Genomic DNA, 26,767 nt, shown 5'->3' with positions numbered 1-26,767 from the left:
GTACAAAGCAAGGACCACTCTGATGCCCATGAGAACCAGGGTAAGTATAACAAGTCAAACAAATGTCCCATGGGATTCATTCATCAACACTTCTACATTTGCTTTGAAAATGTGTGCAAACTCAATTAGTAACATCTATCATAATAAATGTTATTGAAAAAGTGTACAGGGCACAATATCATGTTTGATGATGGTGTTGATCATTTTTAGTATAACAACAATATAAATTTCATTATGTATCAAAATGAATGCAGCGGACACAGTGCTCAGATAGTGAACTAATATGAATACAACAATATAGAACAATGCCCTGCAAAACTCAAACTCAAGACCACTCTGAGTTAACTCACTTGTGCCAAGAGTGCTGCCCCATTGTGTGACTGGGCCTAATGCCCCCCACAGGAATGGGTCAAAACGGGGTCACTAGGATTCCTCACCAGGGGACTCGCATACACCTTGGTTTGATCCATTTCTGTCATGGGAAATAGGCCCAGACACACAAGTTGGACAGCGTTTTTATCACCACAACTGGAGTAATGCTGGGTGGTAGGAATTTCATGGATTCCTGTGGATTCCAGATGTTTCCATCACCGAAATGGAAGGAAAATGCATTGTTTCAGACAAAGTTTGAGCTTTGCAGTGCATTATGAGTAGGAAAACATTGTGGGATCCATGCAAGGCACACCACCCTGGACTTCCCTGGTTGTGTAGTTTTAAAAAATGTGTGTGGTTTATGTCAACATAGCGCTTCTGGGACTTTTGTGTTGTGGACTCTTGTCCCACCAACGCAAGCGGGGTACAGTTGTTATCGGGAGATGCGAGGAAACTCAGGGTGGCAGAAAATGTGTGGTTCTCTTACACAAATTTGAAGTTGGCAAATGCTTATGGATAAACTTACCTGGTGAGAGCCATGCAAGTAATGCACCCCTGGACTCAATGGGTGTCTGGTTCCCCAAAATCCACTGCTACCCACATTGCAAAAAAGGGTCAGTTTATAGTGCAAAAATGTGATGTATCTATATTGCACTTTGGGCTCTTTCCTGTCACAGTCACTAGGCCTGCCCACAGAAGTGAGGAATCATTTTTATTGGGAGACTTGGGGCAGTGCTAGATGGATGGACGTTTGTGGCTCCCAGAAGATTCTTGAACTTTCCAACACATCACTTGATGGAAAATGCCTGACTTTAGTTGAAGTTTGAGCTTTGAAAAGGCTTCTGGGTAAAATTATCTAGCGAGAGCCACCCAAGTCATGCACCCCTGGACTCCTTTGGTTGTCTAGTTTAAAAAAATGTGCTAGCTTTGCCTAGGTGCCAGCTGAGCTGGGGCTAGGCGCGGCAGGCACAGGTAAGAGTGGTGGGGTAGGGTTGAGGTGGGACGGCACAGGTTTGGTACGGTATGTCGACAGATGACAGGATAGGTAAAATTAAATATTAAAAATTAATAAAACTACTTACCATGCACTCGCTGCATCGCTGAGTTGGTGATGCGGCGTGCGCAAGGTAAGTGGTTTTATTAATGTTTTTATTTGATTTTACCTATGACGTCGTCTGGCAACTTACTCCCCACCCTGCCACATCTCTTACCTGTGTTGCCGCACCTGGCTAGGGCCCATACTCTACATCTACCCACTTTGTAAAACAACTGTCAGTTTTCTGTGTAAAAAAAGTGATGTGTCCATGTTGCATTTTGGCCCGTTTCTTGTCGCAGGCACTCTGCCTACCTGCGCAAATGACATACCATTTGGATTATGAGACTTGGGTGAATGCTAGGTGGAAGGAAGTTTGTGGTTTTCCGCAAATTCTAGAGCTTCACATCACTGAAATGGGACGAAAATATGTTTATTTAGCCAAATTAGAGTTTTGCAAGGGATTCTGGGTATGATAATCTGTGGGGAGCCATGCAAGTCACCCCACACACGATTCCTCTAGGTGTCTAGTTTTAAAAAATGTGCAGGTTTTCCAGGTTTGCCAAGATGCCAATTCAAGTAGTACTCAAAATCCACAGCTACCCACATTTTTTTTAAAAGTGTCAGTTTCAGTGGAAAAATGTGATGAGTCTATGTTGTGTTTTGGGCTCCACCCTTACGGGGGCACTGGGCCTACCCACACAAGTGAGGTACCATTTTTGTTGGGAGACCTGGGGCAATGCTAGGTAGAAGAACGATTGTGGCTTCCTGCAGATTCCAGAGCTTTCCATCACAAAAACATGAGGAAACTTTTATTATGCAGTCAAAGTTTGAGGTTTGCACGGGATGCTGGGTAAAAAAAGCTGGGGAGCCATGCAAGTAACCCCACCCTGGATTTCCCTTGGTGTCTAGTTTTCAAACAATTTCAGGTTTGCTAGGTTTTCCAAGTTGCCACCTGAGCTTAGGCCCAAAAACCACAGCTACCCAATTTGGGTCAGTGTTCACCGGAAAAATGTAATGCGCCCATGTTGCCTTTTGGGCTGTTCTTGTTGCAGGCACTAGGCCTACCCACACAATTGAGGCACCATTTGTACCGGAGACCTGGGTGAATGCTAGGTGGTAGGAAGATTGTGGCACCCCATAGATTCCAGATCTTTCCATCACAAATGTGAGGATGATGTGTTTTGTTATTCAAAGTTTGAGTTTGCAAGAGATTCTGGCTAAAATATCTGGTGAGAGCCATAGAAATCACTCCAACTTGGATTTGACTAGGTGTCTACTTTCTAAAATTGTTCTGTTTTGCTAGGTTTCCCTCTGTCCTGGCTGACCTAGGTCCAAAATCCACAGCTATCCACTTTGATATACAGTTGCAGTATCCCCCCACTTTTTGCCCCCATTTTAACTACTAGATGCTGGTTTTCTGACTCTGATTGTGCCCTGGGCTCAGCTAACCAGACCCAGGCTGTGTGCTCCCTGTAAAAGGTAGGTGGTAATTAAATATAATAATTACCATTGGTACTGACAACTTATCTGTAAGTCCCTAGTATATGGTAGGGCATGTAGTTTTAGAGTCCCAGTAGATTTAATGCACTTAAGTGTGCAGTGCCATGTTGTCTGCTGTCATTTTACAAGCCAGTCGGGCTTAGCAGTCTTCTTTTACAATGAACTTTTTCCAAATTCGACTTTGGAATTAAAGGTACTTTCAAAGTCCTAAACTTCCTTATTTCTACATATAAGTCACCCCTAAGGTCTACCCGTGGTGCCTCATTGGTAGGTTCATTAAGGTCAAAAGGGTGCTACAAGGGACTTGATTCTGGAAGAAAATATACTCAGTTGGGAGTCGTATTAGAATTATCGCACTCCAGTGTATCCACAAGATATCACATGTAAAGAAAGATCTATAACATAGAATAAATCAATGGAAGGAGAAAGATACCCGGAAAGAGTAAAAATGTATTCAAAGGAAATTTTATAAGTTTAGTAGTACAATTCACAAATAAAAATATGGGGACATGTGAAGAAATCAATTTTAAGCAAAAACGTTATGAACAGAGGTATAGGCAATATAAACATATCAGTTCACAACTAAGCATCAACTCCTGAATAATTATGGCAGACAACCAGAATAGTTAATAAACAGTGGTTGTAGGCTTGTTCAAACGAAACGTTGATGGAGATAATGAGTGTGTCTATGATGCTGCCGTCATGTAGACCATCTTCAGGACCAAAAAATTCATTGCTGGTAAAAACCCCCTGGAAATTCACACTTGTAACCTTCTCTTAACAATGAGAAGTAGCGACTGTTGGAGGCGGGAAGTAGATCTTAATTGCGGCATTTTATTAATAGACGCTGTGTTATCAGCTGCTATTAGAGAGTCGTCTTGAGTCAGAAATTTAGTTTCATATAATTCAGCGATTCTCAGTATATCGGCCGGTGACGGGTAGGGTGCCATGTTAACGTAAGCAGAGACATGATAAAATATGTTTTATAAGCCGTCTGAGGGAAAAACTGCCAATTTTGTTATTCCCTATTGTAGGTCATTAGCTCCATAGGCTAACATGAGAAGGCTTCATTTAACCATAATAAAGTCTAACTATTGGCAGGAGTGAGCTAAAATAATACTTCAAAGTATGAAAATGATAGTTGCAATAAATCCAGCAACTTGCCACGGCTGGACTTATGATAACTGTTACAGACATGAAGTTATAGAACTTGCAATTCTGATGTGCCTGAACTCAACCCTGTAGCAACCTGAGCTGATTGGCAAGCCTTTGACAGGCTGAGCCAAGCACTCTTGATTAGGGGTGACGTGGCCTGGACTGAGACAAAGGATACATCTGGTGTGAGGATATCTGCTGCTACAGAACAAAGGGCAGGAAGGGGGCTGGTTAGCCAAACTGATCTTCAAATGGAGAAAGCCAGTGAACCAGGCCCACTCCCACTTCCTGCGCCCCCAGCCAGATGGGAGCCCCTGTAATTGAATTAGCAGAAGTGCTAGAAAGGGAGTGTTGGGGAATGTTAGCCACATCTGTAGGTTGGGTTAGGCAGATCTGAAGTTCCAGGAGAGATCTTCTCCATTTTGGGTTTCATAGAACAGTGTTTTCGGGTGACAATAATGTGTCACACTACAGGGGAAATGGTCATCATTGAGGGTGGCACCCTGAACCCCATTAGTCAGGGGTACCCTCTGCTTGCCAGCCCACAAACATATATAAATATGGGAGTGCTGCCCAGGAACTCAGATCCGGCCTGGAAGAAACACGAAGAAGAACTACCTTGCTGAACCCCTGGCCAGCACCAAGAGGACTGCACTCAAAAGGATTGCACCTGCTGCACATTTTGGGCTTCAGCAAAAGAAGGACTTTGCATGAATCTAAAAGTTTGAGGAGTGGACTCCCTGAAAGCAACAGGTTAAAAGAGCGTCACCTGCATCATCTGTACCAAGATGAACCCAGCTGAACAGCATTCAATGGACTTTTAAGGATTTGGCCAGGTGCATTGTGGGTCTCGCAGTCCCCTAGAAGCAACTCCGCGATTCTGGGACCTTCGATTAGTGTTGTGGACACTTCAAGAGCCTAAAAGGACCTTCTGACAGAAGACCCTGAACTTGGGAGAGCCTTTGGTGAATTTTTGGTAAAAAGCTCCATAACTTGACCAACCGGTCGTTGAGAGTCAAGCCACCAACATCGAGCCACAACCCAGCCTCGAATTGAGGTTGGTCCTGCTGAAAGTCTCAGAGCTCCAAGACTTCCAGGATTTCACAGAGGTCTGGCCTTGAAGCAAGCCACCATCGATAATTTGCAAGCTGGCCTAACCAGGATCCTCGCTTGATGTCGAGAGAGTAAGCTCCAAAAAATGGACTAAGTCAGTATCAGACCTTTTCCTACCCCTCACTGTATCCTACCTGTGCACCATCATGGTTGACCTGAAACTTGCACTTTGTCATGGTCACGCACAACCAGATGTCTCAAGTCAGCAGTTTTGCCTTTTAGGCACTAGAAAGTATTTATTATTTCAAAATTCATATAGCAAGTTCCCTACATTGCATGTTTGTCCTCTTGGTGTCATTTTAAACATGAAATTATTTCCCATGTTTATAAACTGGTGTTGGACTTTTATTGTGCGTTGTGTCTTACTTATTAACTGTTGTTGAGGTGTTTAAATGCATTACACACTGTCTGCTTGGGAGCCAGGCTACGAAGGGTTGAGCAATGATTCATTTATTGAGATTTGACTAGACCTTATTTGTGAATGTGGTGTTATTACTAGCTGTAGGTACCTACCTGCACCTACTAAGAAACCACCTTCCAACACCCACATTCGAAAAGGGTCAGTTTTCAGTGGAAAGTTATCACGTGTTCATGTTGCATTTTGGCTTGCTTCCTGTCGCAGGCACTTGGCCTACTAGCACTGGTGGGGTCTCATTTTTAACCACATCGCTGCTGTGGTTATTTTTCCCCTGTGCTGAAAATCGGAATTCTCATTTATTCATGACGAGCTCAGCTCGTCATCAGCACAGCTCAACTGTGCCTCATGACGAGCTGAGCTCGTCATGAGCATGGAAGGGGTTAATGGCAGTCTTGTGGAAGCATATAATAGAAGAACATTTTTTATTACTAATTGTATGTCACTGCATTTGTGCCTTCTAAATGGAAGCCAGTGTGTAAGAAAGAAGACATTCTGAAAAAAGCCCTCTAAAGCACATGCTAGTACGAGTACCCACAAATACAGTGATGCACAAATAACGACTGTGTCTAAACTCCATGTCTTGTGCCTATTTCAGAAATATACGTTTCCTTGATACACAGTATTCACTCTATATATTTCACTATATGTATTTGTTTATACTCGGTACACAATGAAACACCATTGTGAGGTGCAGCTCAGTTGTTGGCTGTGTGTACTTCGGGTTCTTGGAGAACCTACAAAGCCTTTATATCCCCGCAACCATAAAGGTCTAGCAGATACAATGGTATGTTGCCTTTTGTAAATTGACTATCGTGACAAAAAGTTACAGTTGAAAATGTCACAAATGTTCATTTTTTCCTCCTCTTCTTTATTTCAACAGTTAGTATCTTTGGAAAATCCTTGAGTAATCTCCACACGTAACCCCTTGCTGAATTTAGAACTGTATTTACTTTTCATAAATCTGTAACTTTCCTGAATCACCAACGGGTTTCACACTTTTTACCACCACAAACTGGAAGTAGGTTGAAAGAACAAAAATAGGAACAGTGTGATACCTCTATGATAAATGTGGAAACTGTGATAAAAATGTTTTCATGCTGCTGTGCATGTTACTGAAATATGGGAAGATGGTGACTTTAGCCCAGAAAACTGTTGATGCCATTTTTAGGGAAATAACAGACATTCTTATCCACAGCATTTTGTTCCAATAAAAACAAATAGCTATATTTTGCCTAATTTTTTGGTCCCCTCCTGGGGAATCTGCAAACCATTAGTATCCAAGGATGTAAAAAAAGGCCACACATTTGGCATGAGTACCTTATGTGGACAGAAAATTATGGAGGCCTAAGCATTTAAGGGGTTAAATATTTTCATTAGAAAAGAATAATCTTAATATTGCATTATATGAGTATGTAATTGAAGGGAACAACAAGAGCTTGTTAATTGAGATATATCTACGTGAGACATGTAGCATATTCCATCTACCAGGATGTTAGGGTGTCCTGTGATGTCATATGTGTTGTTGGATGCAGTGTGGATACCAGGAACCATAGTAATGCCACATTAAAACACCAACAGTATAATGGTGACATGTTAGAAACACATAAAATCATCACTATAAACACCTTGCCTGCATGTTAACAGCTGGGATTAAAATGAAATTATTGTGCAGACATTTAAAATGGTATATTAGAGGGAGGGTTAGATTAAGTGACAAAGGACAACAAATTAACTGTTTGACTAATGCAAGGTCACTGTTGGAAATATGTATGAGTGACAGAGACATTAACATACCTTTGTACATAAAGTTTGAAAACATACAGATACATATGTTGACATCAGTACATATGCATGTGGCCAATCAGTTTTCCATCCATTAGACCTAAGAAATCAAGAACAGGGTGTCCGCATTATGTTAATTTTTTATTATAACATATCATAATAAATCACAAGTGGGGGATGATTACACCAAATGCTAAAGAGCATTCAGTAGACTTACCAGAGTAAGAAGAGAAAAGAAAAATATTTAATAGCTCAATTGGTTAACTCTCTAAGCACAGTTGTTTTAATAAAAAGAAAACATACTAGAAATTATCTGACATTTTATTTCACAAGTAACAAAAAAAGTAAACTTCCAAATTATTTTTGTACAAACAAATAGCGTAATACCATACCTGTTTGTCTTTCATGGAGGTGTTCAGAAACAGGGCCTGTGTGTTGCCCAGTTGTGGATGAAACTACTGCGTCAGGTGAAGCCTACCAAGCCACTAAGAGAAAATCAGAATGTAAGAACATTATTATAAGCAGTGTACTGTCTTTTAGAGTGTTAATTTTAGTGCCGGTGTGTGAGAGTTATGTATGTGATATTTGCCTATATCTATATGGTGTGGTAGGGACGGAGTTAATTGAGCAGTTAAATGAAAATTTGTTGAGACACAAGAGTGTAGATTTCTTACCAGGGCTTACACTGGGGTTCCCAGGAATAGACAGCACATAAACATATAGCAGGTCAAGATGCATAGTGTATAGGAGATGCTTCTCGAGGGTCATGAGACAAAGATGAGATCCGGATTCACTTCCAATATCTCTTGCCATCTTGACATTTCGTCTTATTGTACCACATTGTGCATGCCCTCTGTCCCAATGTGTTACCTGAGCCCATACATTCCTGTCACAAGGCTGAATTCGCTACTGTACTGAGGTTATATGGAAGCAGCCCATGTAATTGCCTGTAGTGATTTGATTTACAATGAAATTAGCTATAAAATCTCTCTCTTGCTGAGAGAATTTCTTTTTCCTCTTGAATGGGGCTAGATTCAACATTGAATGTGGGTTCCTGGTGGTGGGGCAGTCCAAGGGTAAGCATGTGTGGGATGTAGTTATGTGTTTGCTGTGTGAATGTGGGCCAGGAGAGTGTAATTTACTTCAGGTGTAGACTATTTGCCTATTCACATCTATTTAGAGATGGCACCCGCTGTGGCGGAGAGCACCCCAAACAGGCATGCCGTAAAATATGAGTGAAAAGCTGCTAGTAGCAACTCTATAGTTTTAAATACAGTAGTAAGCGCCGCCATCCACTCATTTGAGGAAGTGGAGGCTCATAAGTCTAGTTGTAAATCTACACATGGAATTTGTGAATTTTATCCACATGGAGATTTACACCTAGGCATAGATCACGTGAGGAGTTCTATACAAGTGAACTTACCTTTGTGATTGCCCACTAGGTTAACTTAAACTGAAGTTGATATTTTTCTTTTAAACTATAGGTGTTATTATATGTAATTTAAATGATAAATTGCGATTTGCTGTTCTATTTTCAAAATATGTTACCTGTTATAAATAAATCCTACCTTGATAATTATTTAAAAAAAACACTTTTTCATAGACATCTCTTTTCATGTCTCTACTTGAATATATAATAATCCAATAGCGACTAAGCAAAATAAATGCAATGGTAGATGAGACATCAGTCTATTTACACCGAGAAAATGACAGAAGCAAAACAGATTCTTTATTACTTGTATTTTTCATAACAGAATAACAAACCACAGAATTCATTCTGAAGAGATAGTAATGGACAGTGAGCAGCCTTGAGAAATCCTTCAGAGTTGGACACAGTAATGGGTCAAGTAGGAGCATGAGAGTGGAATGACAGGGTATGACCCAAGACAAAGCACAAGACAAGAGCTTGAACGAGAAATAAAGTATAGAATTGATGCACTTCAGAGGTAGCTAGCTTCTCTCACTGCTTACTCTTCCCTGACCTATGGTAGACTGCTCCTTCACTCAGAAATCCCCGGTATGTTTTACTGTCCTTGTACTAACTAAGTGGCAAGCAGCTCAGATGTTTGATAGGAAAATAGACAACACAGGTGTCGGCCAGCACAGAAGTTAAGGATAGGACGTAAGTGCAGAACAGAAACAAAATGCAAGAAGGGGAGAAGTGAAGAACGGGACAGAAGTGCAAGAGGGAGCAGAAGTGTGGGACAGGACAGCAGTACGGGATGTAACTGCAGTAGAGGTCTACTAGATTGTTGTATGCCATAATGTCAAGCACCAAAATATTGTTCTACAAAAGTTTCCTAGACAGAATATGTACTACCAAAATATTTTGAAGCAAAGTATAAATTTACAATTTTTAACTCCATCTTAAAGTGCCTGGAAGATTTCCTCAAGAAACGTGGATGTGACTAAGGAATATGTGTTGTAGCTTTTTCCGGATTAAATAATATTTACGTATTATCATGAATAAGTTGTAATTGAAGCAATAATACTGTGATATACAGAACTGTGAGCCCAATTCACAAAGGTAAATGAGACAAAAGTCTAACTGTATGACTTTTGGTATTCGCAAAGGGCATTTAGGAGTACTAAAGTTAGATTTTTGTCTCAGATAAGCTTAAGTTTTAGTCTTAAGTTTAACTGAGACCAAAACTCCTTAGCAAATTCATTTTATTTCATATAAAGTGGCAATTTAAATTTTAAATGTTCATTATTTTTAGCTAAATAGTGTGACTAATTGCAAGTGTATTAGGGTAAAATAAAATGTAAATAACATGTTTAAAAATCTGCTTTAGGGTTGGGTTTGTAGTGTTTCGTTTTTTTTTATTTCAAAACAATTTTGGAGTTTACATTAATGAGTTTTAAAAGAATTGCATTTTTATATTTATAGAAATTTCATTCAAGTTGGAAAATTGAGGTTCAGTATTTAAATAAAATTTTTAATTGAATATCTTGCTTTACAAGTAAAAAACTACCTATTTTATTTTTTGGTTCTAAATGTTTTTAGCAATATGCATTTGCTGCATAAAATAAAAACTTTTTTTATATTTTTGAAAAGGCAAGTATTGCATCTTGTTAATATATTTGTGAAAATATATTTATTATGCAGCATGTATAATGAATAATTGTATAAAATTTCTCAGTGCAGTATATTTAATTTCTTAAAATATGCACATCTGTCAAATTGGAGTTAGAATAGTAAATCTAACCCCCAATAACTATGAGGTTGGAGGTAAAATAATGATTCTGATCCCCTATTGAACACGCATTTGCAATGCATTAGGGCTTCCATTTGCAAGAGTTGGAGGTACTGGCATTGCAAATGTGAATGTTTTGGAGTTGATGTGTGTAGTTAGTAGTGGATTTATAGGATATGTCATGCCGTGGAATTATGTGATTAGAAAATATGTGAAATCTAGTGTATATGAATTATGTGTAATGAGACTGTGGTTTATGGAGAGTAATTATGTGGTATGGTATTGTGGTAGAGTGTTATGTAGTAAAATTTTAATTTGTGGTGTGCTTTTTGGTGTGATGCGAAATTGTGTGTTGTGGATTCTATGTTTGTGGTGTGGTATGTAATTGTGTTGTTAGTTTGTATTATGTGGTTTCTGGTTGAATTATGTGTTGTATAATGGAAAAGTGTTGGTGTGGTGTTGAACTGTGTGGCACTGAGTGAAATTATGCTGATTGTAATCGTGTGGCATGCTGTAGAGTGTGGAATCAATCCTAAAGATGCAACGATATTTGTTGAGTTATGCCATAAATTTCTTTTTGTTCATGCATCTTCTGTAGTTGGTTGTATCTTTATAAAGGGCTCCATAGAGAAGGGAAATCCAGGAGACAACTCACCTTAAAGAGTGGGGTCTGCTTAGCTGTCCTGCCTCCGTGACACACGGACTGTTAGTGGCAGAACTCCATGGTTGTGGGGCCTCCTCGCCAGTTAGGGGTTGTACTTTTTTTCCAGTTATCCAAATGTTCCGGATGAGGTGCATAGCTGGCTTTAATTTTGGATTTTGCTCTGCGTTTCCTTTTTAAAGCCAGGACCAAGGACTGGGCGCACTTCTCCGACCTTACATAATTTGTGACCCAATCTCTCTGTACATCTGGAGTCTGGAGGCAGTACCCTGAGAGTCAACTTATACGTTAGGGGATACCACACCTTTAACTTCTATTTTTCAAACTCTGGTGTGATTTGGTATTTGAATTAAAACTATTTAATTGCAGCAAATCTGGCATCCGATACACTGTAATTCATAGACAGGTACTTGAAAACTCAAAACGTTACGTCATGGAAACACAGTGATGAAAACAGGTATGAGAAAGAACCTGCAAGAGATAAAGGGGCAAAGAGTGTCCACGAGAGGAGGAAAAAGCCATGAGGTAACATCAAGACTAAACCACCTCTGTATACTGCAGCTCAAGCATTAAGCAGCTTCAACCTCATTCTTCTGAGAAAAAGTTTGGGCACCAACGTTTACACTTATTATTTTAAAGGTGAAGCACTGCTCCCTGGTGAAGGTACCACAGTGTGCAAAATGTGGGGGTTTCAAAAGAGAGGACCCACGGGGTGTGTATGCAGGGCCCAAACTGTGAATTCCATTTACTTGGGGTACAATTCTTCCCTAGTTATTATTTGGATTAAAATAGCCACGACATGAAGCCCATCATGACCTGTGCCGCATCAAATACTACACTTGCTTCATGTGCTCCCATATAAAGGGAATGGGAGGGTGAGGATAAGGCAGAGTATAAGGGGCAATACAGGCAGAGAGAAGGCAGAGTAGTCCATTTATAGGGAAGAGGCAACACAAGGGTCCCTGTAGAGAGGAGATGGGCATTGTGGAAGAGCCCTGCTGCCCAGTCAGGCAGCGGAACAATGACGGCGGAGTCTGAGTAAGGCGCTTACTGCCTTTATCAAACTGAAAGCACACAATGGCAACATTTTGGGAAAGGAAAGAGCGCAATGGCAAAGTTTTGGGAAAGGCGTCCGTAAAGTGACAATTTAATAAAATACCGACAGGCGGAAAGTAAAAATGAGTTTGCAGGGGTGGGGGTGTTGGATAAGGCAGTGACCCAGCAGAGCTTGCAGGCAGGTCAGGCAGCGGAACAATGGCAGCAGAGTCTGAGTAAGGTACCTGCCGCCTTTATCAAATTGAAAGCGCATGATGGCAACATTTTGGGAAAGGAAAGAGCACAATGGCAACATATTGGGAAAGGGGGCCGTAAAGTAACAATTTAATAAAATACTGATGGGTAACAATTAGTTTGGAGAGGTAGGGTGGTGGTGTTGCATACAGCAGCACCCCTAGCAGAGCTGCTCTCAGACAGCAGAGAGAGGCTGTGAACGAGGAAGTGACAGATTACAGCGGTGCATGTTTCAAGCTTTAACACTTTTGTTTTATAGTAGTCCCCAAAGAATCAAATAAACAGCTACAGCGTAAGGAAACTGTAGTTGGCCGGTGCTCCTGAGTAAAAAATGGCAGTGATGTATCGGGAGTGCCAACCACTGAGGAGCCATCAAAGATTGCCAATGGGGTAGTGAACCAATGGTAAGTAGCAGATGGGACTATACTGCTGTATAGTGATTACAGCAGGTTTTGCAGGCAGTGCATGCGCGCTGCCAAGGCTCTACCTAAAAAATCATATTCTCCAATGTTTGTTGCATTAGAGTTAGAATGGTAACTTAAATAGTTTAGAATATATGACTATTCGTTGGGTTGGGACTACAGAAATAAATCTTTGCATGTTCTGACAGTTTTTAGTACTGGAGTTATAACAGAAAATCTGCTCCTCTCTAAACAAAAGTAATTTTCCACAATGTTTCTGTGATTGTAGTTACACTAGTAAATATGACCCCACTAGAATATAGGAACTTCACACATGTTTATTGGGTTGGATTTTGAATAGTAAATCTGCCCCAATTATATGCACCTTATTGGTGGCATTTGAGTAGTAAATATGACAGATAGAATATATATATAGTAAAAGTGACCCTCAAGAATATGTGCACTTTTCCAAATGTTTGTGGGGTTGGATTTTGAATGATAAGTTTGATCCTCTCTAATATAAACTCTTTCTGCAATGCTTGTATGATAGGAATTAGAATAGGAAATATAGTCTGCTTCAATATGTGCACTTTCCATAGTTAGTTTGATTGGAGTAAGAATAGTAGATCTGACCCCCTTGAATATCAACACTTTCCCAGATGTTTGTGGTATAGGTGCTAATAGTAAATTTGCCCTCCACCACCACTCCAAACTCCTTCCCTCATGCATGCACTTTCCTCAAAGTTTGTCGGGAAGAAGTTTGAACAGAAAATATTCAGCCCCCTTCCCATTTGCACATTCACCAATTTTATGGGATTGAAGAGATAATAGTAATCTAAACCCCTGTAATGTAATCACTTTCCCCAGTGTTTGCCGGCTTAAAGTTATGATTGTACATCTTACGCCCTCTAATATAAGCAGTTTCCTTAATGTTTGTGGGTTTGGTGTTAAAATAGTAAACATGCTCCCCTATTACTTGTTCTGTCTTCAATGTTTGTTGGGTTGGAGTTAGGATAGTAAATCTGACACCCCCATATATTCGTTGTCCCCAATGTTTGTGAGATAGGTGTTAGAATAGTAAATCTGTTCTCTTTCTAATATAAGTATTTTCCATAATGTTTGTTGCAATGGAGATAGAATAGTAAATCTGCCCTCCTGCCATGTAAGCACTTTTGCCACTGCTTGTGGGGCTGGAGTTATTGATATAGTAAATGTGGCCCTTTTGAATGTATGGACTTTTCCCAGTGTTTGTGGGACTGAGTTAGAATAATAAATATGATCTTTAATAATATATGCACGTTTATCAATGTTTCAATTCGTTTCAATTCAATTAATTTATATAGCGCGCTACATACCCAGAGGGTCTCAAGGCGCTTGGAGAGGGGTGGGGAATTACTTGTCGAATATCCAGGTTTTAAGTTGCTTTCTGAATGCTAGGTGGTTCTGAGTGAGGCAAAGGTGAATGGGAAGTGAGTTCCAGGTTTTAGCCGCCAGGTAGGAGAAGGATCTTCCTCCCATGGTGGTTTTGTTGATGCGAGGTACAGCAGCAAGGGCTTGGTTGAAGGAGCGTAGCTGGCGGGAGGGGGTGTAGAAGGAAAGTCGTGTGTTGAGGCATTCGGGTCCAAGTTCGTAAAGTGCTTTGTGTGCGTGGGTTTGGAGGCGGAATGTTATCCTCTTATTGACGGGGAGCCAGTGGAGGTTTTTCAGGTGACCAGAAATGTGGTCATTATGCGGGATGTCTAGTATGAGTCTGGCTGAAGCGTTCTGCATGCGTTGGAGTTTTTTCTGAAGTTTTGCTGTGGTACCGGTGTACAGGGTGTTTCCGTAGTCCAGTCGGCTTGTAACCAGTGCGTGGGTGACCGTTTTTCTAGTTTCGGTGGGGATCCAGCGAAATGTTTTTTTGAGCATGCAAAGAATGTTGAAGCAAGAAGATGAAACGGCGTTGACTTGTCTGGTCATCGAGAGTGAGGAGTCCAGAATGACGCCCAGGTTCCGTGCATGGTCTGTCGGGATGGGTGCTTTTCCAAGGGACTCTGGCCACTAAGAGTCGTCCCAGGCAGAGGGGGAGGTACCTAAGATAAGGACTTCTGTTTTGTCGGAATTCAGTTTCAGACGGCTGCGCTTCATCCACTCGGCTACTTCTTTCATTCCTTCATGCAGGTTGGTTTTGGCAGTGTTAGGGTCTTTGGTGAGTGAGAGGATCAGTTGAGTGTCATCAGCGTAGGAGATGATGTTGAGGTTGTGTTGGCGTGCGATGGCCGCGAGGGGGCTCATGTATATGTTGAAGAGGGTGGGACTGAGTGAGGATCCTTGTGGCACGCCGCAAATGACTTCAGTGGCCTCTGACTTGAATGGTGGGAGGCGGACTCTCTGGGTTCTTCCGGCAAGGAACGAGGTGATCCATTCCAGTGCTTTTCCTTGGATTCCGATGTTTCTGAGGCGTTTTAACAGGGAGCTATAACAGACTGTGTCGAAGACTGCGGAGAGGTCGAGGGGGATGAGGGCGACTGTGTCTCCATTGTCCAGTAGAGTTCGAATGTCGTCTGTTGCTGCGATGAGTGCGGTCTCAGTGCTGTGTTTGGCTCGGAAGCCGGACTGTGAGAAGTCGAGGGATTTGTTGGTTTCGAAGAAGGCGGCGAGCTGGTTGTTGACAGCTTTCTCAATGACTTTGGCCGGGAATGGAAGGAGCGAGATGGGGCGGTAGTTTTTGAGTTCGGTGGGGTCCGCTGTGGGTTTTTTCAGAAGGGCGCTGAGTTCGGCGTGTTTCCAGCTTTCCGGGAAGGTGGCGGAGTTGAGGGAGCAGTTGATGACGTCTCGGAGGTGTGGTGCTATGATGGAATCTGCTTTGTTGAAGATGTGGTGAGGGCATGGGTCTGTGGGGGATCCTGAGTGGATGGAGTTCATCAGGCGGATGGTGTCCTCAGTGGAGATTGTGTTCCAGTCATTAAGGATGTTCAAGGGGGGTGAAGGTACGGCAGAAGGTTGGGTGGGTTGGTCTCCGGGTTGGTTGTCGAAGCTGTTGTGGATGTCTGCGATTTTGTCGTGGAAGAACGAAGCTAGGGAGTCGCAAAGGGCTTGAGAGGGAGTGATGTCGTTGGAGTTGGCAGTGGGGTTGGTAAACTCTTTGACGATGTTGAATAATTCCTTGCTATTGTGGGCGTTGTTGTCAAGTCGGTCTTTGAAAGCGGCTTTCTTGGCAGTCCGGATCAGTTGGTGGTGTATGCGGGTGGCGTTTTTGAAGGCATCCCTGGTGCTGGTGTTTGGGTCTTTTTTACAGGCCTTCTCAAGGGAGCGACAGAGTTTCTTGGATTTCTTAAGATCATCGTTGAACCAGGGGGCGTTTTTGTTGCCTAGTTTGATTTGACGTTTTTTCAGGGGTGCTAGGTTGTCGGCGCTGTTGGTTAGCCATTGAGTGAGGTTAATGGCTGCTTGGTTGGGGTTCGAAGAGTGGGCAGGGGGGTTTTGAAGAAGCGATGAGGAGATCTGGTCGATGGTGATTTTGTTCCAGTTTCTTCGCAGAGTAGGTTGAGGGTGGTTGTGGGTTGTGGTCTTTTTGTAGATAAAGTGAACGCAGCTGTGGTCCGTCCAATGGCGAGCTGTGGTGTGACTGAAGGAGATATGTTTGCTGGAGGTGAAGATAGGGTCGAGTGTGTGACCTGCATTGTGTGTGGGGGGTATTAACAAGTTGTTTGAGTCCGAGGTTGGCGAGATTGTCCAGAAGTGTGGTGGTGTTGCTGTCGTTGCTCTTTTCCAGGTTAAAATTGAGGTCTCCCAATAGAATGTAGTCCTCGGAGGGGAGGGCGTGTGGGGTGATAAAGTCAGTGATGTCTTCACAGAATTGTGCACGGGGTCCTGGTGGCCTGTAGAGGAGGGTGCCTCTGAGTGTGGTCTTGGGGTCGGTGTGGATATGGAAGTGGAGGTGTTCGGCGCTAGCGAGGTTGACGTCTGAGCTGGTTGAGATGCGGATGGAATTCTTATGGACGATAGCGATGCCTCCTCCTGTTTGCTTGGTGTGGTCTTTTCGGATGATCTTGTAGCCTTCCGGGATAGCAATGGTGATGTCTGGGGCTGAGGAGGCCTTCATCCATGTTTCTGTTAGGAAGGCGACGTCCGGAGAGATGGTGTCCAGTAGATTCCAGAGGTCGATGGTGTCTGTGGACCGAGCGGGTGTTGAGCAGGATGCATTTTAGGTGGTTGGTGTCAGGTCTCTGTTTGGTGTTAGTGGATGGGGAGTTGGTCTTGGTGCCGTCAAACTTGCAGGAGTTGCATGTGAAGGGTCCATGGGTGTGTCCAGGTGCTGCTTGACTGTTTGCATGACTGCAGTTCAAATATTATGTTACACAGCTATTAAAACATTTTTAAAATGATTGTGGAAAAATGTATTATTATTGTCTATCATATTTGAAATTGAAAAATATAATTTTACTATTGGAATATTAAATTAATTTACTTCTGTATGATGAGAGCATAATATGAGCAAAAACAAATTTTATTGAACCTCAGAATGAATACATTATTCATTCATAAAGCTACTTTTACAAAATGTAAATATAACAAAGAAGCCTAATATTTTCTTAAAGTTTGCAAGTTCTTTATTTATATTGTGAACGAACACAGTACTTTATAAACACAAAAAATACATTTTTCAATTTGTGTATATGTGTGTAAGAAGGGAAGATGTATATATAGGTTTACTTTTATGTTAATAAAATAAAACTGTGTTCACCTTATATATACTGTTAAATATAGAAATATAGATATATACATTGTATATGTATAAACATTTTAAGCCTATAGAAATAAAAACGAATTGGGAAATAATTAAAAACAGCATGTAATAAAATAATATTGGAGGACAAAATCAATTTTTTTAAATCATTTTATGGTGATTAAAAAGTTTATACATACATTGCAAAATTACTCTTCAATAAATATTTCTAAGCCGTTTCTAATTATTTTGTCTTAAACAAAAATAACATATTATAATGACTTCCATTTGTTTTAGTCTGTTCATTTTCAATTCACAGCCAATTTTTCTCTAAAGGGATGCCTGACATAAACCTTTTTTTCATTTCTTCTACAAGCAGATGTCAAGCACACCTGTTGCAGCATCCTGGCTCATGGGATCACATAAAACTACCAATATTTTATATTTACATCAAAGTTAAAGTTTTCATGGGCGAATGTTAAGTTTCTTTTACATGTACGTAAATATTAATATATTAATATATATTAAATATTAAATTTATTGGAAATATTTTTTAGTTAGTGTTTTTTCTGCCCTTATTACGAGTTTGGTGGCCTGCCCTCCCCATACACCATGCTCACAGATGCCACATTGCGAGATCACCATGGTTCAGCAGTCGAGATTTTGTAGTGATGGTTATTACTTTTCCATATGTATCGATACCTGTGTGAGCATTCCGACTGCATATTTGTCAATTGCAGGCTTATGCATGATAGATGTTGAAAAATAACACTTGATTCCACATATATATTATATCGGAATGGAATAGCAAAGAGACTTAGAAGAGTTAAGGAAACATTTGTGTCTTCAGAACTGAGTGAATGGAGCACAACTGATTTATTGTAATTATGAGATAAGAAGTTACAAAAAAGAACAGAAGATCCAACACAGGACTACCGCCTCATGAAGTGAAAGAGGTTATTGGAACAAGAAACATAGATCATGAATCACCACATAAGACACAGTCCTATAGCAGAGATAGAAAGATGTTCACCAAGAGAACAGTAACTAGGCAGCATATCTGAAACTGAATGCATAGATTCATAGGGAGCCACCTGTCAGAAAGTGTGTTTCTAATTTGGGAGACAATGACACTACCTACACAGTTCACTAAGAAACACAGCTTACCTCTTTGCAGCTATGGCGCAAGAGAAGTATGCCATAGGGTTAAGTAGTACCAAAAATAAATAACAGTTAAAAACAGAACAATATAAAATTCCAAAGCCAATTTAGGTACATACATATATCATCATACTTTGCCTACAAAAGATTTTCTCCACAAATATGCAGTATTGGAAAAGCAAAAAAAATGCTTTTTCACAGGTTTTCATTATTTACCACCAACTTGTAGTTGGTGGTAAATAACAAATCCTTAACTGAGGAATGCACAACTTGAGTGCTCCCTACATCCTGGATTCGGTAATTTACCGAATCGGTATGTTAAGAATTCGGTATTTTACTGAATCCTTAAATTACTGATTCAGTAAAATACCGAATCCTAAAAAAATGCCACCTACATCTAAAAAGCCCAATACCGGTCGATAACGGCCAAAATTTGGTCATTTGGGCCGTTTACCAAACGGTTTTGGGCGACCTACATCTGGCCCTAAGTGGGGTAAAAAATACTTCCATTTTTTTTTTTTTTTAAACTTTATTGATAGGAAGGAATAGTGGTTAATCAGTTGCATACATCGTCTCGGTAATCGTTACAATTCGTAGAAAGTATCATTCCAGTAAGTAATGAGCGACAGTTTCGTAACAAGGACTGAGTTGTTTGCGGCTCCACGGGCCTTGTATATACATCAATTGTAAGTTCACATTGCGTAATTTGCAGTCCCTTATTAACCCTTCCCTCAAATATCAGCGATGGCTACATCTCTTTTTAATGAGAACATTATCAACAAACTTCCCAACTTACCCCCCCAACCATGTGTCATCGTAACCCTTTTGTGTCACCCTTAGCATGTAGTAGCCTGTGCCACCCCTTGTATTGCATTGTACGGCCAGGTCAGTGCCGCCAGTGTAACACTGTTCCGTGCACGAGGCCATTGCCCCACATCCGTTCATTTACTCCTCCTCCCCCTCCGAGTCTAGGTCTTCTCCCTCTGGTAAGGGCTCACAAATTTCCCCTCTGTAGATGTTCCACGCCGCCCAGACTTTGTTCCACTTCCGGGGCGCTGCCCTAAGCACGTAAACCGCTCTCTCTGTCACCATTAGGATGTCCATGTTTTTAGCCCATCTACTGGCGGTAGGTACGTCTGGCGCCCCCCATTTCTGTGCTATATCCCGCTTAGCCACTGTCATTGCCAGTGATGCCCAGATCAGCTCATACCTGCCCAGATCATTGGGGTCCCAGATGTTTAAGAGGCATTTACGTGGTTCAGGCAAAATGGAAAGTTTAAGGGCCTGGGAGATGGATCGGAGCACCTGTCTCCAGAATTCGCGTATTTGTGGGCATTCCCATAGTGTGTGAATCAGTGTCCCTTCCTCCCCGCAGCCTCTCAAACAGAAGGGGTGCTGCGCTCTCTGTATTTTGGGTAACAGTGTCCTGGTGTAGTAGATGCGGTGGAGGATTTTGAGTTGTACCAGTCTGAGCTTACTAGAGATTCCCACCTCCTTCGGGGAGGCCAACGCCTCATTCCATTCAAATTCGTCTGTCTCGCCTAGTTCCCCTTCCCACTTTTCTTTAAGCTTTAGCGTTGGGTCTTTGAGATTGTTTATCAGTTTTTTATATGTAAGGGAGGTGGCGCTTTGGAGCATGAATTCTGTTAGCAGTCTATCTTCCAATGGAGAGGAGTCCGGTAGTGTGGTGCCAGTAGGGACTGCCTGTAGCAATGCATGCCTAATTTGGACATACCGAAACGTTTCTGTGGGTCCGAGGTTGTATTGCTGTTGCAGGTGTGGGAACGGAATTACTGAGTCATTGTCCCAGAGGTCCCCTACTGTAGAGATGCCTATGGAGTCCCACCGTTCAAACCCCTTACAGCCTCTCAGATTCCCAAATGCCTTCGTGTCCCACAAAGGCATCATTTTAGTGATTCGGCCTGCCCACCCCCAGACGGGCCTGTGCCATGTGCCACAGCGCCGCCGTGTGTTTGGTCGGACCAATGAGGGTCTTTAGTTGTGACTTGTTGTAGAGCACGGACAGCATACAGTCCGTCCCGAGTTGTGACCAATCCGCCCGATAGGCCGGGTCGTCTTTTGGGGCGTGGATCCAGTAGTTTATAATTTTGAGTTGGGCCGCCCAGTAATATAGCTGAATGTTGGAGAGCGCTATGCCCCCCTCGTACCAGCTTTTTACCAGCTTGTCGTACGCTATGCGTGCCGGGCCTGTATTCCAGAGGAGGACAGTAACCAGCGCAACAATCTGTTGGAAATAACGCGGTGGCACTAGGTGTGGAGTGTTTTCCAGGACGTAGAGGAGTCTCGGGAGGGCCATCATCTTGTACAATGCCGCCCTGCCCAGTAAGGTCAGAGGGAGGGCCGCCCAATGTTTAACATCTGCTCGCAGGCGATCTATGGGCGGTTTTAGGTTATTAACAAAAAATTCAGCTTCCCCGCTCGTGATGATAATACCTAAGTATTTGAAAGAAGCCGACGTCGCCAGCAGTGGACAGTTCCCCTGCAGTCTTGGCGCCGGGCCTTTCAACGTGTACATGGTGGATTTCGACCAGTTGAGGGTGTAGCCCGATGTGCGCCCATGCGTGTCACATAGGTCTAGTAGGGCTGGGATGCCGGTTTCCGGTGCGGTCATGTAGATAAGCATGTCGTCTGCATACAGTGAGACTTTGTCCTCCCACCCCTCCTCCCACTTGATGCCCGCGAACAGGGGTGTTGATCTGATCTGGATGGCCAGGGGTTCAAGTACCAGAGCGAAAAGCAGGGGGTACAGGGGGCAGCCCTGTCTAGTCCCCCTGCCTAGAGGGAATCTCGGTGACGTGTGGCCATTGGCCACCACCTGTGCGACGGGTTTCGCATAAAGCAACCTTATCCATGTTATGTATTTCGGCCCAAATCCCATGCGCTCCAGTACCACGAAGAGGTATTCCCACTCTACCAGATCGAACACCATTTTGGCGTCGAGAGAGAGGATCACAGCCCGTTCCGTGAGGAGGTGCGTTCGGGCTAACACTCCGTGGACTCTTCTAAGATTCATCGCAGTGCTCCGGTGGGGCATAAAGCCCGACTGATCAGGGTGGATTAAGGTACTGAGGTGGGGCAGCAAGCGGGCGGCTAGAAGTTTAGCTAGTATCTTGGTCTCTATGTTCAATAATGATATCGGGCGGTATGAGGTGCACTCCGTCGGGGGTTTCCCGGGCTTGGGTATTGTTACAATCGTGGCCGTGCGTTAATCCAGCGGCAGCTCTAGCCTGTCCCTACTCTCTAAATACATGGCCAGCAATGGGGCACTGAGGTCTGGAGCCATGGACTTGTAGCATTCTACCGGTATCCCATTAGGGCCTAGTGCTTTACCGGACTGTAGCGCTTGGATCGCCAGCTGGATTTCCTCCTCCGTTGGGTCTAGTTCTAGGGTGTCTCTATCAGCTTGTGCGATGCTGGGGATGGTAATGTCTGCGAGTGTTGCCGTCGCCAATTGTCGTGTGACCCTCCGTTCCGGTGTGTATGTTTCCTGAAAGTGTCGTGCTAGTTCGCAAACTATTTCTTCTGGGCGTACCAGTGTTCGCCCTTCCTCAGTGTCGAGCCTATGAATACCTCTTGCTCCCTCCCCTCTCTTATCTAGCCATGCTACCATACGACCCGCTTTGTCGCCCACATCGTAAATTCTATGTCTGGTGTTTGCGATATACCCCTTCTCTGTCGTTTTGAGGTGAGCTAGGTATTGTTGCTGCCGGACCATGAGGGTGTGTGTCGTGGACGGGGAGGGGTCCGTCATATGAGCGTTATTGGCCGTGTCGAGTGCAAGTTCCAGGTCAGTGAGTTCCTTTCGTGAGTCCCGTTTGTGTCCCGTAATCGCTGCAATGGCCGCCCCCCTGAGGACTGTTTTGTACGCCTCCCATAGGGTGGAAGGTGACTCCACCGTGCCGGTGTTTTCAGCAAAATACTGTGTTGTCACCAGTTTGAGTTTTTTCCGAATCTTGGGGATTTTTAAAAAATTGGGGTAGATTGGGTAGAGTCGAGCATTCCGTTTCCCTCCGGTGGTGAGTGATAGGACAATTGGAGAGTGATCTGAGATCCCCCTGGGTAGTGTGTCCACCTTGTCTATCATGTCTAGTCCCAATCCCAGTGCCATGAAGTAGTCTATGCGAGATAAGCTATTATGTACCGCCGAGTAGTAAGTGTATTGGGTGGCCTCGGCGTGCAACTTTCGCCAGAGGTCTACCAGGCCCAGGGCTTCCGCGAAGTCCGACAGTGGTGCCGTGCCTCGTGGTCGGGTTCTGGAGGGAAAGGTGTCCTGAAGTGGATCCATGACTGCGTTAAAGTCCCCCCCTACAATCGTGTCACCATCGGGGAGATCAAGAAGGAATTTGCCCAGTGCTGGTAGGGCCACAGAGTGTAGGGCTGGGGGAATATATACTGATATCACGTTTAGTGCCCTGCCTTCCCACTGCCCATGGACCGCGGCAAAGCGACCCTGGTCATCCGCCACACGGCGGGTCACCATAAAGGGGGAAGATTTCCTCACTAGTATGCCTGTTCCCCTGGAGCCAGTAGTGAAGTCTGCGTGTACCGCCATTGTGTAGCCACGTCTGTCTAGGGCTTTGCAGGTGGACCCCGTGAGGTGGGTTTCTTGTAAGAGGACCACATCAGGATTCTGACGTTTTATGGCCTGGAGGACCAAGCCTCTCTTGATTTTGTCACCCAGGCCCCGGACATTCCATGTCAGTATGCGTAGTGGGGGAACCCCCCTGGTCGTGGAGGTGCCCTCGGCGGGCGTGTGATTAAGTGGCCTGGCCATTAGGCTGACGAGGGAGTTTTGCACACAACGTGTGCTGTGGCGTGACCCATGTGTCGACTTGTGTCGTGCTGCATAGGAGATATACAAATGCTCGGGTGATAGAACAATGTAGGTGTGGAACGATGACTACAAACAAAAGAAAACATTCCAACATGAAAACTTCAATCCCATCCCCCCTCCCTGCTACCCTGCTCCACGGACAAACTCCCGCCTGCTTCCCCAACTGTGCAGAGTGCTTTAGCCCTCCCCTAAACATCTTACTTGCTCGTGGGGTAGGTGAGTCCCCTCCGGGCACTGCCTGTGCCCACCCTACTCAGCCGCGTCCGAGCCACGGCACCGCGGCTCACATAGTCTCAAAAACAATACAGTTCAGTGTCACACCGGAGCCCCTTGTCCGGAGTCTAGCGGATCTCTCTCAAGGTCCGATTCTATTCCTTCTCCGCCTCCCTGATGTGGTGGTTGGGAGGACTGGCTGGGTGATGTCCTGTCAGTACTGTGTCGCGGTCGGTCTCGCTGTGAGCGATGTCGCTGCCCTGCTGGTCTCCAGCCCTCCAGCCATTCTTGAGCCACCTCTGGCGTGTCAAAGAACCAGGTCTTCCCCTCGGCCACTATCCGTAGTTTTGCCGGGAACATCATGGAGTACGGCAGTTCTCTGTCGCGTAGTGCTTTCTTAACCTCCGTGAAGGATTTGCGTCGCCTGGCCACTTCTGCCGTGTAGTCTGGTAAAAACGCCAAGGTTGCTTTCTGAATCCGCACTGGCGGTGAAGTCCTTGCCGCCTGCAAAATTGCGTCCCTATCTCTGAAATTAAAGAGCCGTGCTAGTACCGGTCTTGGAGCTGCCCCTGTCTTGGGCGGGCCCCCCGGGACTCTATGTGCCCTCTCCACCGAAAAGAAGTGGGACAGGCCTTTGGGCTGGAGTTTGTTCTTGACGAGGTCTTCTACATAGAGGTCCATGGCCCCTTTCCCCTCCGTCTCTGGAAGCCCAAGGATACGTACGTTGTTGCGTCGCGAACGCCCTTCCTGGTCGTCCAGCTTGTCGTGCAGGAGCTTGGTAACTTTCTGCATCCTTTCCATGGCAACTTGGAGCTCTGAGGTGTCTTCCACGAGTGACTTTGTGACCACTTCCACTTGCGACACCCTCTCCGCCATTTTGTGAAAGTCTGCTCGCAGAAGGGAGACTTCTGAGGAGATGGCGCCCACTGTAGTTTTCACCTCCGAGAGCGTTCTCATGATGTCTTCCAACGTTATTTTCGTCGTTTTGTCTGCGTCCTGGGCATGCCCTGTGGAGGGTCGCCCTGTGGTTTGCTGTTGTCCTTGGTGTCCATAGGCGAATTTATCCAGTTTAGCTTGCGTGGACCCGCTCCTGAGGCCTTTACCCGCCATGGTGTTGGGGTTTGCGAGGTCCAGGGATAAGTTTTATGCAGTCGCGACCTGCGTGTCGTCTGAAGTTTCCGCTGACAGGTATCAGCCAAAGAATAGTAGGTCAGCGGGAGGTGTACAGAATGACCCCCCTGCTGTCTGTGGAAGTCTCACTGGCTGCTTGCGTGGGATTTGGCGAGCCGCTGGTATGATTCGTGTTGTTGTCCCCGATATTCCTTCTCAGGGATGGAGTGGCCACTGCGACCCCCACTTCTGTTCTGTCGTGCCGGTCTGCCTCCCTTTATCACAGCGGCTAGTGTAGGCGTCGGGCCCGGGCATCCGCCCCCCCCCCGCACACTGGACAGGCCGCCGCGTGTTGGGTCACCGCCTCTGCTCCGGTGCTGCTGGTTGCGTCCGGTAGGACGTGGCTCTTGAGGGCCCCCCCTGCGCTCCCGCGTTACTGTCCGGTAAAGCGTCGTCCCCCTGGGGTACCGACTTTTCCTGGGGTGGCACGCGTGTCTACTGCTCCCCCGCTGTTACGCGGTGTCCGATAGTACCCTCCGTAGTGTCGTGCCGCCAGTTAGGCTTCCGTGGGGGGGGGGTTTGCAAGATGTCGGCCTCGCTCCGTGCGGCCAAGGCTGGGGTGCACTAACCTCTGCGTTGCCCAGGTCCCGCTAGGTGGTTGCTGCAGTCCGTGTGCCACCGGATGATGTCGCCAAGAGCGCCAGGCTCGATCGGAATTTCCGGTAGGTACCGGGGTACTTTCACTTCCTTCGGCCGGCCCCACTGCACTTCCGCCGGGGCCCTGATGGTACGCAAGGCCGGTGCTTCTCCGTCGGTTGTAGGCCCCAACTTGCCACACGACGTAACTCGGGCTCCGGTGCGCCGATTTCTCTGAAATTTGGACCGGTTACACCACTTCGGCCCCGGACTCGAACGCCGCTGCTTCAGGCGTGCTTGGTAGCGGATAAGTGTGTCGGATTTACTGGAAGGCTGCAGTGCCCTCGGGAGCTCTCACTCTATGCGGCCGCCATGCTTGGCTGCTAGCCACGCCCCCCACTTCCATTTATTTTGTCAAATTACGAAAAGGGTATGAGTAGTTCAAGCTTCACCCCTCGTCCAATTATTGACACCATCTTATCAATAAAACATGTTTAATACAATATTCGATGAGCAATACATTTGTGTTGTCGGAGTTGATTATGATTTGGAAAGTTAACATTTTGTGTAACACATTCCCGAAAAAAGTATATTCTTCTCTCTCCCTAGAAGTGTTCTTTAGCTGTCTGTTCCTGGCCGTGAATATTACATTCTACCACTTATTTATATATTATTCTACATCTTTGCAATTTACCCATATCGCTCTGCTTGAATTATCATTCTGTTCAAGTGATGGCACCTGAACATTTTCAGTAAGTTTCACTAAATATGGAAACACTTACATTTTCGTAGTAGGCTTCTGCTCTGTAGTCCAATCTATTGTTGTTTGATGTCCATTAAATCTGAGAAAGCTTTTCAGGTGTCTTTGAGCCCCAATTATCCTTTATGTTTCGGCCTGTCCTTCTCCTAAAATATTCGGCTTGATCATACCTGTTCTGCTAAGGTTGCTCTAATTTTGTGTCAGATTTAGAGTTTACATTAAAAAAAAAAAATACTGCTACAATAAAGGTCTTATCTAGAGTTTAGCGGGCAGGATATTCTGCCACAAACATGGTGGACGTGCTGTCCGCTTTAGTACAAATGCATTATAGCCTATGGCAGTTGTAATAGAGGAAACGTGATATCCATCACATTTTAATGGGGTAACTTATCCAACAAA

Source organism: Lissotriton vulgaris, chromosome 1_1, assembly GCF_964263255.1.
Source record: "Lissotriton vulgaris chromosome 1_1, aLisVul1.2, whole genome shotgun sequence".
Taxonomy (NCBI): domain Eukaryota; kingdom Metazoa; phylum Chordata; class Amphibia; order Caudata; family Salamandridae; genus Lissotriton; species Lissotriton vulgaris.
The sequence above is the reverse complement of the archived record's forward strand: the minus strand, read 5'-3'. Positions refer to the sequence as shown.